Raw genomic sequence first — 14,911 nt, forward strand, 5'->3', positions numbered from 1 at the left:
ACAATAAATTCCTTTTATGAATTATTATCAGAGCTGAAGCTAATAACGGGTACTACGCCTTATATCTGCTGAAGAAAGAGGATACTGGTCACATAAAGTATAATCTGGTTATTAAAGGTAAGTTCAATCAAACACAAGGCTAGTTGGATATACATGCAGATGTTAAGTCCAATGAACTTATTATTAGGATACATGCTTCGTCAACCCTAATTCTTCTGCTGACTACACTCTTTTGGAACTGTTCAGTTAAGTATTAACTCTGTATAAGTATTTTTAACCGAATTCAAAAACTGTTTTTTTTTATGTATGTTACTCAATAACTCCGGCTCATCAAAATTTGTAACCGATTTTGATGATTCTTTTTTTAATGGAAGAGGGTACCTCAGATGTGGTCCCAGTTAAATTTGAAGAAAGTATTCCACCTCTAAGGGTGGCAAACTAGGGGATGAATGACTTTTCAAGTCGGTTTTTTTAGTACTCTGTATTAAGATTATTTGATAGTTAATCAATATCATTCTGAACTGTTACTTTGCCGTTTGTCAATAAAGTTAATTTTTAATACTTCTCGCCGTTTCTGTTACTTATCTTTTAGTAGCAGTTGAGCTCCTTGTGAAAGAATACGTCCAGAAAGGTACTGCCACTTTACCAATTTCTGCCTGCCAAGCGGTAATGTCAGCATTATTGCTTCAAAACTGAAGGCTAAGGGTGCTGGTAAAATTACAGGCATATGGGACTTTCGACTTACGTCTCTTGGTAACGGGCGCAGTGGCAGTGCCCCTCAGATCTTTGCCATTTAATGCTCTGATTGACATCGCAACTGTCATGGACAGACGTGTCGTTTTACCATCAGGAGCACGACTTAAAAAAAATAAAAATAAAAAAGTCGTGTAAACAGTCGCCACAACTTTTGAGTCGCGGCCGCATCAATTGGCGTTGATTACCTATATGACTTATTTAAATACCCCGCGCAGCCTGCGACTAGCCGCTTACTGGAAAGTTTGTCTAAGTCAAATTCGTTCCTAGATACCTATTATATCTTCATATAAGATAAAAAATCATGTTAAAAAGTCAATATGAGAATATTTATGATGCTTCTTTGTTATCCGCTGAACAACGGATTGTTATTTGTAATCAGGGATCGGAATAGGTAGAGTTTTTTTACCTAAACTTCGAGTAGTATAGACAGAAAATGGAGACTGCCTTACGACAATATTTTTTAGGTCCTGGACCTGTTCGGGATTCGGGAAATCACTTAAGTACATTAAAACTTGCCGTACTTAATTGGGGGACAGACACTATATTTATCTTAACTCTGCTACACAGTGGGTCGGAACAGCGATATTGCGAACATTGGATTTTTTTCACGATACCTCTCTAAAAAAATGCCAATCATAGATCTTATTATATACACTTATATACACATTTTGCCATAAATGTAATAGTTTAGTAGGAAAAAATAAAATGTGTATTTTTTTGTATGGGACCTTTAGTGCCCCATCGTTACAAAGTCTTAGTCGATCCAGTCTTGGAATCAGTACAGACGTATTGTTAGACCTATCTTCTGTAGATTTGCATACTAAACGCGCGCCCAAACCTGCCTATTCACTACTTATACGTATCAGAAAATATGCAACATGAGTAACGTCCCCAATTACGTCAATTTTTAATGTTCTTAAGTGAGTTCCCAAATCCCGAAAAGGTCCAGGACCTAAAAAATATTGTCGTAAGGCAGTTTCGATTTTCTGTCTATGTTCGTCGAAGTTTAGGTAAAAAAAATCTACCTATTCCGATCCCTGTTTATAATACAAATATAAGATGTACTTAGAAATACCCAGATCAAAGCCGTACCGAGCGTATATAAAAAAGTTATTGGTAGGAATTACCTACAGACAGCATGAAAATGTCAAGGTCGTTACAAATAGAGGTGCGTATAGTCAGTCACTTCTGTGTGTGTAATCTATTATATTTAGAACTAAATAAGAACATTAAATGGTGGACATACAATTTTGTATTTCATAGTACTGACGTAGAGGACAGAGCTATGCTGCCTAGCGGATGGCATGGATGGGATGAATGACTAAAACGTGAATATGTAACGAAATCATTTCTGAGATATTATAAAAAATCCATAACCCAGTTTTGGAATATTGAAATTGTTTAATGATATTTCAGTTAAGCACCATCAAGGTAAGTTTCGACATATCGGACACGTTAACTGCTTTTAAAATAAAGAATTTTGAGCTCTATCTTATGCCATTTAAGACGGATTTTCGCGGATATTTGACCACTTATCACTTAGCCGCTCTTTAGTTAGTAGATGGCAGTATGCATATATGCACTTTATGAATACGCCACGAGAATGAGGACCGCAGTAAGCGCAGTGGGCGCACAGAGCACATTGAGCGGTTGTTGAATCGTCTACCTGATTGGCAGCCTGCACCACTCGTCATTAGCACTATACAGTAATCATGCGAGTCTTTTGTTTGAACTTTACAGAAAATACAGGTGTATATATGTATTATTACCGTAAAGGGAACCATTTTCTTTGACAATTCAATTTGTTCGTTTATTGGCAGAACATTTTACGCTGACGTAACAATAGCGCGAAAAATTGTATATTTGTAATTCTAAATACAAAAGTAAATAGTAAGTAATAGTTACCTACATATGTCAGAAGTATCCTTCGAAGAAAAAAATACTAAAAATGGGAATTCTTCAGTTCTGTTGCAATAATAATTTATTAGCCATATTTCGTACGGATATGGAGACAAAGGGAAATATAGAGGCTAAACTTTTGACGGATGTCTGGCTCAAACTTGGCAGCGAAACTTTACTTGTTGGAGTTTGCAAATAATGTACTGAAATACACGAGCGCGTGTTTTGCAAATAGCTTTGTCCTTACTGCTAACGCCGCTGTCGTGGAGGTATATACAGGTGACCCCAAAAAGACCTATACATTTTTAAGGAGTGTTACATATCAACGACCTTGGTGGCCCAGCAATTTGCGATGTAGGCACTATAATGGGGAGATCACAGGTTCGATTCCTGTAGGACGTATTCGCGAAATTAATTATTCTGAATTGGATCAAGTCCGGATATTCTGGACAACTACTCTAGTACCCATAGCCGAGAATTCCCTAGTTATATGTCAGGTAATGGGTATGACCATGTGGTACGCTAATACTATTATTATCTTTATTATTATTATTATCAATAGTAGTATGGTCTGTAGTGGAACAGCTATCCGCAGTCGCCTGGTAATTTTTTTTATAATATCAAGTGACGAGACGAACAAGTGGTGCGCCTGATGGTAAGATACACGCCTACACATAACATTTACGGTGCCACTCAGAGCTTAAAGTTCAGAGCTTAAATCGCAAAGAGCTAAGAGGCACTGCCACTGCTTCCGGCACCCTGAGATATAAGTTGACAAGTCCCATGTGCCTATAATTTTACTAGTACCCTTACCTTTCAAAACGGGAACACAGTTATGCTGATATTACTGCTTGGTGGCAGAAATAGGTAAGGTGGCAGTACTTCCCTTGACGAACTCTTTCACAAGGAGCTCTATTGTTTCTAAAAGATTTTATTTATTTAAGTAATTAACGATCATTGATTTTGTTGTAGATCTTTTGTTCATAATTTAAGTAGTCATGTTCTGACCAATGTCAGACAGAGAACGCAACCGGCGACTGCAAAGGCTTCGTCCTTTTCATCAACCTCATTAGAAATAGAACTCATTCCAACTCATAGTTTATAATTCGCTTGGCGGTAAGCAACACACCTGTTGATAATATTTACGGTGCCACTAAGACCTCAAAATCAAAGATCTGAGGAGCACCGCACCCGTCTCCCTGAGACATTCTTTGACAAGTCCCATGTCCCCGTAATTTCACCAACACCCGTATCCTTCAAACTCGGAACGCAGTATTACTGCTTGGCGGCAGAAATAGCTATGGACGCCTGTCCATAGCAGTTGCAGTGCCACTCAGAGATTTAAATCGCAAAGATTTGAGTGGCACTGCCACTGCGCCCGTCACCCTGAGACATAAGTTGACAAGTCCCATGTGCCTGTAATTTCACCAGCACCCTTACGATAGGTTACTGATTAGTTTCTCAACACACATCAAAGGAGCCAAGTAGGCAAATACACAAGTAAACCGTCCACAGTATAATCATATTCATTATTTTAACTCCTTATTTGGCTCTTTGTGTAGACGGTTATATTTGCCAGGGTTTGCATGTCTGTCTTTACGTCCAATTACATCAAACACCGAATCGCGAATACGAGTAGAAATGTGAAGAACTGCCAATTGATAATGTAGCCTAAAACATACTTGCCTAGAAAGCACCTAATCACTCAAGATATTGAACTTCGATAATCCTTCGTCACCAGTATGAATTTAGTACTACTGTGTTTTTTGTGTGTTGACTGCCTCTGTGGCCGAATGGTTACCATGCTGGACTACCACGCAGAGGTCCCAGGTTCGGTTCCCGGGCCGGGAGAACCATTAGTATAGCCTACATTTATTTCTCTAGTGAGTTTGTGTGTAATTTGTGGTTGTCTATGTATGTGTCCATGACACCCGCGACACAGGGTTTCCCTAGTACGAAGCTATGTCAAGTGTATGCGTTATTAGTGTGTTAGTGTGTGTGCTTTGAAATTAAACACACATAAAGCTTGGAATTGAACATGGATTAACATTGCAAGTAAAAGAAAGACGGGGAAATAACATATACTTACTCAAATCCATCTTTATCATCATTAAATTCACGTTACTTTATAATTTGGGAAAATGCTTCATAACTTTTGCCTAGATCTGTCAATGTCACGTACTCAAGCTTCAATCGTCATACTCTCACTTTGCCAACCGAGAATATTACATAACATGAGCTTTGCAAAAATTTGACGATATCACTCCTTGAGGAATACACCTTTTTAACATGAATTGACTTAATAAATGTCGAGAATAGTTTTAAGTATAGGTACGTACCTATATTACTAATTGCTATTTTCACTCAATGCACTTGTTCTTTGACTAATTCACGACGTAGCATATAATACAAGCATTGTAGCAACTTGTTTGCCGTGTAGCAAATGCTACGCTAGTGCTACGTTAACGCTACGAACATACATCAGTCACTTGGCACAGAGATTGACTAACTTGTTTAGCGCAAGTTTACATGTGCTCATAGAACTTAAAGTCGAATACAGAGGTAAACTATGCATTTTACATAGAGTGTAATATATGTAATATAAAGACGATTTATATAGGTAACAGCCTCCGTGGCCGAACGGTTACCATGCTGGCCTGCCAGTTACAGTTTCCGAATTTGATTCTCGGGCCCAGGCAAATACAATAATACAATATGCTTTATTTCTCTCAATAAGGTATAGTTACAGTATATGAATACATTAAAGACACAATTATTAATTACTAAAAATAAAAATAACAAATGCCTTAGTGAGAGCTGGAATCTGTACTAGGTTGGAACCCTGTGTTACAGATCTCTTAGTGTAACAGAAAACGTGACATAAACTTAATATAAGAATACAAAATAGTAAATTGTGGTTGTCTATGTGTGTGTCCTTGCATTCGCGACACAGAGTTTCTCTAGTGTGGGGCAATGAGTGTTTGCGTTTTATTATTGCGACATTTATCTTATTTGTACTTTTCTTATTGCGGCATTTATCTCGACCTCCGCGGCTCAACGGTTTGCACTATGGGCATTGGATCATGAGGTTCTGCTTTCGAGTCCTGGTGTGACCATTTTGACCATTTTGAGACATAAAGTTTGCTAAATTGGTTCTGATCTGGGTGTTGTAGGTAGTGTTAGTGAATTCCGTTACTCTGGTATATATGGTATGGTAGAGGGAATTCTTGGTTTAAAACAAGGTAATTTGTGAGGTTGTCTAGCACATTCTTTATTAACCGACTTGAAAAAAGGATGAAGTTCTCAATTCAACTGTTTTTTTTTTGCATGCATGTTACACGATTAGTCTGACATTTGAGAGCCAATTTTGATGATTACTTTTTGTTGGAAATACGGTACCTTCGTTTGGTCCCATTTAAATTTGAAAAAAATATTCCTCTTGCAATGGCAGCAAATTAGGGAATGAATCCGGTTTCGCGTATTTTCTAAATAGATGTAATTCCAATAAAAAAGCCGACTAGCAAAGTTTAAAAAAAATTTAAATAAATTGAAGGGGCTAAAATGAGGGAACATGGTATTAGGAATAAACTTACGAGCAATTTCTTGAGATCTTGATCTACATTTACCCAACAAAAGCAAATCGAAATACTTGAGATCAAGTCAAATACCCTAACTAATTCATAATTTTTATCGAAAGTAAAACTTCATATTTCGAATTTAAGATCACCTTTACCATAACACCTTGAGTACCTACTTGAAATAAGCCAGTGACAATCGAGGGGTCGAACTCTGTTAGAACGATAACGCAAGATTACGGCTCATGCTACGTGGGTCTCATTACAGACCGGCAAAGTAAAAATGAAATATTTTAATGTCTTAAGACCATTTCAGACGAACGCTTTTATCGCCGCGTTTCACACTGCTCATAAGAAATGTACACACTAGCCCAACTCAGTATTAACATGTGAAAACCCTTTAAAAAAATCACAAAGCTTATTTATCAATCAGGCGTTATATTCGTGTAATGAATTTTGACGAATTGAATTCTTATAGAGTATTTTACGTTTAACCGACTTTCAAAAAAGGTGCAGGTTATACGTTCAGCTGTATGTATGTGTGTTTTACGTATGTTGTCCGATTTCTCCGTCAATTACGGACCGATTTTGAAAATTATGTTTTTAGTCTGAATGGGTATGCTCTTGAGATAGTCCCTTTATCACCAAGATAAAATCTGTTGAGGGAATTCCCTGGAAATCTAGCGAAAACCTCAAATTATGTATGGTGTGTTCATCGATTTCTCCAACAATTGCTGACCGATTTTGAAAGTTCTTTTTTGTTTCAAAGGATGCACTGTTGAGGTACTCTCATTGTCACCAAGATAGAATCTGATGAGGAGATTCCACACATATTAAGGGAAATCTTCAAATTTTATAGGCATGTACAGTGTGTTTGTTGATCAAAAGTTCTCAAATAGGCGTGGAAGTTTTCATATTTCCTATTCTCGTAATTATATAACGGGACGAGGAGACCCCGCACTTGATGTCGGCACTGAAATCACAAATTAGAAAACTGAAACAGTACAACGGCAACAACTGACATGTGTGTACGTCTCTGTGTATTCCAAAAATATTCTGTATTTATTGTAATAAAGATAATATCTCTAACTATGGGGGACCGTTTCCATTCGGTGGTGTAGGAAAAACAGCAAAACATCTAATTACAAAATAAACGGAATCACATTTCATCGGTAATTAAATATTTGTTTTTTTTTTCAATTTTGTCCATTATAGCAAAGCTCAAGTTAAACTAGTCGATTTGAAGTGAAACAATTGGCGACACTCGTCAATTGTTTCGAATTCGGGCTGGCTAATCGGAACGCAGTTGTCACCGTAATGATTTGGCAGAATAGTTTTCAAACAAATTAAATGACATTTCGTCTTTATTTCTAGTTATATACTGGACGCGTGAACGATACATATAATGTCCTAGTCAACATTGTATTACGACTATCAATTACCAACTCTACTATACGCATTTAGTAATGTTGCAAAGTTTACTTAGTCATTGTTACGACGATTTTAATGAACCATCAAGTTGGAACACTGAAAAGATATTTCATGATTGCTATAGTGCTACTACTGTATTACAATATGATGACTTCATAGTGACGTCATTATACGCTTTATACGAATGGATTGGATGAGTGGAGTCAACGTCTGCGTCAAAAGCTATAGGTATGGCAAACGTTATTTGATTAAATATCAGTGAAATAGACTTGTGTTTTCGGTCAACAACCATAAACGTAAGTAGTAGAAACTGATATGAGATTTCTTCAGGCTATCAATAAATTTTAAAAGGTTTCCACACCTAAGTCGTGTGTCCTCTTTTCTTCTTCTAGACAAAGAGAAAGAACCTGTACGTAATTTGCAATCAACAGCACTTTAAGCATTTGTCTTACAAATTGGCGCCAAAACATAACAGGTTTGCCAAGATGCTAACAGGTGACTCGGAATTAGTGGAGGCAAAGCTGCAGAGCCTTGAACGCCGCCTGCTCATTGATATTTTACAGGCTATATCACGGAGAGTACGCGATAGAATTACAGGATTTAATTCCGCCTTCCCTTTTCCACCACCGGGGGACTAGACGTAGGATTGGGTTTCATCCCTATATTGTGGATATTCCAAAGATTCTCACGAAGCGTTACTCTTCCACATTTATATGGCGAACGGCTAGTGGAATTCCCTGCCTGCATACTTGTTCCCTGGTTATAACTTGTACCTTTCAAAGCCAGAGTGAATAGGCATTACTTAGATGTGCTCCATCGTCAACATCATCGTCACTTTCCATCAAATGAGATGGAGGTCAAATGCGCACTTACATTTTTATAAAAAAAAGAACCTTTATTCTATTCGCAGAATTTTTTTTTATAATCTATGAGATGTCAAGTTGACAGTGGTAGTTGTTTAGACTGCTCTTATTAAAAATAATTTAATTTAAATCTAAAAAAGACAGCATGCGATTTACTATACGAATACGAACATAATGTTAATGTCCCAAGTTGTTTGACAGATCCAACAATGATGACATATTTATAAATCCATCAAATACTTCAAATGAAGAATATTGGGAATGAAATATACAGTGCCAGTAATTATATATATTAAAAAATGGAACTATACTCACATGTACAGTCGTCAACGCAATTCCGTTTATTATTAAAGCGAGCGTCGCACCAACCCGGTTCAGGCCCTCATTACGCGGAACGGTATGTGCTCTTACCGTATCGCACAATCTCGTGAAACTACTACATTCTTTTAACAGCTTTCCATTAATAGCAGTTTTGTACCTTGCTGAATCTAGATATAATAAAATTAAACTAAATAAATTGCAAAATAATACTGAGTATTTAGTACATTTTTAGAAGTGACTCGATTCACCTATCGAACCCATGCCGATAGACACATACATTATCAATATCATTTCGTGATTAGTACTTTTACCAAGAATCAGTTAACAGGACAACTTAAAATATTTTACTTTTTACACACTACCACACGAAATTAGCGTGAGAATTTTTAAGCGCACAATATGTAAATTCATTTTTAGCTTGTCCTTGGAAACATGTGTAAAGATCATAAGGATTATAAGGGCGTCAACTAGTTCATAATTAATGACCTCATATACGATAGATAGTAAAATTCAATACTGGTATGTATATATACACACATCAAAAAAAGTTTGCGATCAATGGCATAAGCTCCTATAATTCTTTAAATTTAACTTTATCAAGAAAAAATCTATGTTGTATGCTTTCTTTAAATAGGAATACCCTGTTTGAAATTAAAATATAAAACTATTTTTTATTATTTATTTTAAAAAATTGAGCCATTAATCATAATGTAATAGTGATAGAAATTTCATAGAAAGAAAAAGACTGTTTAATGAAACTTAAACAACAATTTATTATTAAAAGGTGTGAATTCAATATAAAATAACTCCTCCCCTGGCTCGAATACATGCGAAGATTCTCCTGGGCATGCTGAGGATCAAGTTATCCAGCATTTCCTGGGGTAACCTATCCCATTCTTCAATAGCGGCTTCCCTGAGCTCTGGAACTGTCTGGGGACGTGGCTCACGGCTCCATACTGCTCGTTTAAGAGCATCCCACGCGTGCTCTATTGGGTTTAAGTCGGGCGAGCCGGCAGGCCAGTCTAATCGTGTGATATCGTATTCTTGAAGAGCAGCATTGACTCGTTGAGCTCGATGTGCGGGCGCATTATCATCGACCAGTACAAATTGGTGCCCGTGGTTTACTCGGAACGGTCTGACGATATCATCAATAGCAACTGCTTTGTACATGTCTGCTGTCATGAAGCCCCGATACGGGATCAAAGGCGTTCTAGCTCTAATCATAATGCCACCCCAAAAGGACACCGATTTTCCGCCTTGCTGAACTGTTCCAGTGGCAGTTCTTTGTCTTTCACGGTCGCCTGGTCTTCTCCAGACACGGACACGTCGGTTATCTGGATGAGTGCTGATTCGGGATTCGTCAACGAAGAGACAGTTTTGCCAAATGTTTTCGTCCTCACCTTCTTTATTTTGCCGAAGTCTAGCCCACTGCAATCTTCGTTGTTGACGTTGCCGGGAATTGAGCGGAGCTCGCCAAGACCTCCGTGCTCGTAATCCAGTCTGGTGCAAGCAATTGCGAACGGTCTGCGTGCTAACTTCAAGCCCAGAGGCGGCCCTGACTTCTGCTTTTATTTTAGTGGCGTTGATTGTTGGATCACGGGCTGCCAGCAATCTAATATAGCGCTTTTAGGCAGCTGTCAAAACAGTTGGGCGACCGCTGCGGGGTCGGTCAGCTAAATTCCCCATTCCGTGATACCTCTGCAACGTAGCCACGACACAGGATTGGGATATAGCAAGTCTGCGTGCTATTACTCTCGTGGTGTATCCTTCTTCCCTCAAAGTTACTATTCTAGCTCGTAAAACCTCTGATAATCCTCTTGGCATTTTTTCAATCACAACTTTCCGCGAAAAATATCTTGAATCGCTTATAATTGACTAAATCAGATTTCTGAATGAGCGTAAGCTAGGACTGAAAGCCTTTTTATATGAAAAAACAATTGAACGGGGTCATTGTTTTATGTTCTAATTTATTTTTAAATAAAGAATCTAAAAAGAAGAAAAAATCATAATATAATCTACAGTAACAAAAAAGATTTCAGTTTTTTCGAAGTGATCGCAAACTTTTTTTGATGTGTGTATATGAACGACCTCCACAAATTTCTAAAAGTGATTAATCATCCTCTCTTTGGAAAATTTAACAAAAAGAAAGCACCGATCACGGTTTCATGTTATGAAAATAATAGAACAAGTCTAATTTTAATTCAAGGCGAAGACCTTTCCCTCACAATATAAGTAATTTCGGTAGCCTTTGTGTCAAAGTACACTTGGGTAGAATTGTTCTTCAATGAATTCCTGTCAAACTTTTTCTTACTCGATCTGGAATGGAGTCCGGAATCCGGAATCATTATTTGATCCTTTGTATGGTATCTACATCTTAAGAATCTAATTCTCAATTGAATATCAGCACCTCTTGAGTATTAATTACCCAACTTAGGCTACACTAAAGGAGGGTTCCTTTAGTGTAGCCTAAGTTGGGTAATTAGTACTATAATGATGATATAATGATTTAAGAATCGTATGTATGTACCGATGTGTTCATTTGTTCTCTCACTGAAACTAAACTTGTTTAACCATTTCAATTTATAGTACCTTCGGATTTATCTCGCATAAGTTTCCTCTATGGTTCTTGGCATAGACCGCCACGATGACTTGGTTGGTTAGGGTTCCTAACCAACACGCCTTCGAAAAGTAATGTGATCCTTACCCGACATGCACGGTTCATCATAATGACGATTTCCTTTAGCTCTAAAGGCAAAAAGTAAACTAACTTTAATTTTAAAAAGAGTCAATTCCACTAAGCTAACATACTATACCATTTCAGTCAAAATGTCATTATTTCACATTTTGTTTAAAAGAACTGTGTGCGTGAATGTAGTTCCGGAGAACAAGAAAGTAAGATTATTAAGAACCATTTCTTCAAGTAACGAATTTATTTCAGTCATTGATTAAATTAAAATAAAATTTATAGTTCCGATCTCGTATTCAACTTTTTATGAGTACATTTTCAATTATGTTTGAAAATAATGAGTTTTAGTTGTTTAGTATAATTTTAAGGAATTAAGTCAACGTAAATCCTTAACACAATACAACAATAACACGATAATACTATTTATTCAAAACAAAACATACCATAGTAATGTTGTAATGTTTATGGTATACAAACACAATATCGTTAACATACAACTAACTTACTAGTGTACTAAATGCGTGTATTAAATAGAACGGTTTAATTTAATCTATCGGAAGGGACTTCTACAGTTATTATACATATATAAGTTCGTGAAAAGGCAAATGTTCTTCCAAGTATCGTTTGAGCCTATTTAGGAAAAGCACTGGGAATGAACAAGGATATTTAAAGGCAGAAATTACTGTACTGAAGTATAGTAGTGCTGAAAAATTTACAGGAATTAATATTATAATAATAACGCACACACTCGACATAACCCCGCATTAGGGAAACCCTGTGTCGCAGATGTCATGAACCCACATAGACAACCACAAATTACACCCAAACTCGCGAGAGAAACAAATGTAGGCCATACAAATATTTCTCCCGGCCCGGGAGTCGAACCTGGGACCTCTGCGTGGCATTCCGACATGGTAACCTTTCGGCCACCGAGGCAGTTTATTATATTGTGTAACAGAGTTTTATTTTACGCAAAATACTGTCAGCGCATTTCTTATTTATATTACGTTCACTGAACAAAAGCTACCAATTCTTGAGTTTCCTGTCGTATGTGGAAATAATTTAAAAAAAGAATTTTTTGGCAGGAGTTGTTGTTACTTTATTTACGTTTACGTTTCTGAACACACTTTCGCATCCAATACGTAACATATTATTTTGTGAATTTGGTTTTATAAAACTTACTATACTACTTATACTACACACACATTTAACGAAACACTAGTAAAATCCCCAAAATAATGCAGTTTTTTCAAAAGTCTGGCTGGTTATTTTACTTTTTTATTCTGTCAAATGTAATTTTTTTTGCTCATTTGTGTTTTGTTCCAGTAGTTTGAGATTAATTCTGCATTCTTGTACATTTTTTAGAAATTTAATTGAATTTCTTAAAATTCAATAAAGTTTATTTAATCAATGTATGTGTAACAATCACGAAAACCTAAGAACACGACAATGTTAAACTAATATTTTAATTTTCAGCTGTATCTGCTTTGACACAAAATCTAAAACGATGCAATTTTTAATTTCAATTAAAATTTGTGTATAATTTATGCCCTGTCACTGACTCTTGAACGTAATATACTATATAGTATTTCGTTTCAGATTCAAGTTCAATGTCTAATTCTCTATGATCCATCGCTTATCACAAGGAATAAATCAAATATTCTGAAAAACGTGAATTATTTAACAAAATGTATCATATTGCATAGTGAAGATGTAGTAAAGAAAGCAGTAAAAGTTTATACCGGTGCTACCGCCTTGATTAATGCATTTTATTATTCCTCGGACATTTGTACAGGCAAATAGGTTTGACTTGCGAAAGCGATTTTCCCTCAATAAACGGCGAAAAGCTCTAGGATTTGCGTAGCTTTCTATAAAGGATTTGTTGATAATATAAGTTTCTCTCACGTCGTCACTGTACAAAATATCTACATAGATATAGGATACTGGAAAGAAAGCATATCGGTCTTTTTTCTTTTTTTTACATGATAAAATCGTAATGGATGTCATAGGTCTGGATGTACGGATTAAAACCTCGTCTCAGTAAATTACTCTCGTAGATTATTATAACTTTTAGTCTCCGTAGAGCTCCTTGTAAAAAAACTCGTCCTGTTCAAATTTTTCCCATACGAGCACGGTTGATTTTGGTTGGGTCGTGCGGCAGGGACACTGAGTTTGTTTCAGAATTTATTTTTTACAAACGAAATTAAAGCTATTTGTAAAGTGTACATCGTATAATATAACTATACTTGTTACGTTTATATTTGATGATATAAAAAAAATCTTTGGTATATATAAAGTACCGAACTATTGAATACAGCGGTTTTCTTGTAAAATTTCGAAGTAAGTTTGTGTCTTTTTCTATCGTGAACATTTTTAGGAATCGTGTTTTCACGCCGTAATAATCAGTGTAAATCCTCATTTTTATTATATAAAGGGTTTTTCGACAAGAACTTCGTTTTTTAAATTAAAATAAAACAATAAATTTAGATGACAATGATTCAGATTTTTATTGTGTTAAAAAAAAGTAAGATTTGACCATTTGGTAATTATGAATGAAAAATGATATCTGATAAATGTCCACCACGACCACAGTTATAGACACAGACCACATAAATACTAGTAGTTATAGATGTCGATACTTTCATCAAAGTTTCTAATCACTTTTTGACAAAATGGTGGGTGTATATCGTTAAACACTTCACGAATTTTGAGTTTTATTCGATTGGCTCCGTTTTTAACATAACCCCATAAAAAATAATCCAGCGGTGTTAAATCACATGATCGAGCTGGCCACTTAATGGCTGAATTTCGTTTGGACGGACATTTATCCTCCTCCCTTAGATCTCTGTTGGCCCCGTCACGTGGTGTCATAAAAAAAATACTCTCTACAGATTCAAATCAGGTTCGTACCATTTATTATTTTATTTCTTTTTTGTAGTTATAAATTATATTATAGTATTCCATTTCGCAATTTTTTCTATAATATCAGTATGTCAGTCTTTACACCTTCTTGTACTTGTTGTGAATTACGTTTATCTTACCTATTATTTGGCGCTCTTTATCTGTATATCCGACGACATCTTATGTTGTACTATCATACAATGCGTCATTGTGACGTCATCGCCTGGTTATTACGGCTACTGTATTAATTATAAATAGAGTATGCCTACAGTATCCAACGCGAGAACTGCTCATTGACCCAGTTACAATATGCAATTAAAAATACTATAGCAATAATCTCAGTACAGAGTACTAAAAACCGTATTTGTGGAATTACATCTATTTGCCAGGTTTTATTGAAATCGGTTACCGGAAAGCGAGCGAAACCGGATTCATCCCCTAGTTTCCACTCTTAGAGGTGGAATATTTTCTTCAAATTT

This window comes from Hyposmocoma kahamanoa, unplaced genomic scaffold, assembly GCF_003589595.1.
Source record: "Hyposmocoma kahamanoa isolate Upper Pololo Valley unplaced genomic scaffold, ASM358959v1 80, whole genome shotgun sequence".
Classification (NCBI taxonomy): domain Eukaryota; kingdom Metazoa; phylum Arthropoda; class Insecta; order Lepidoptera; family Cosmopterigidae; genus Hyposmocoma; species Hyposmocoma kahamanoa.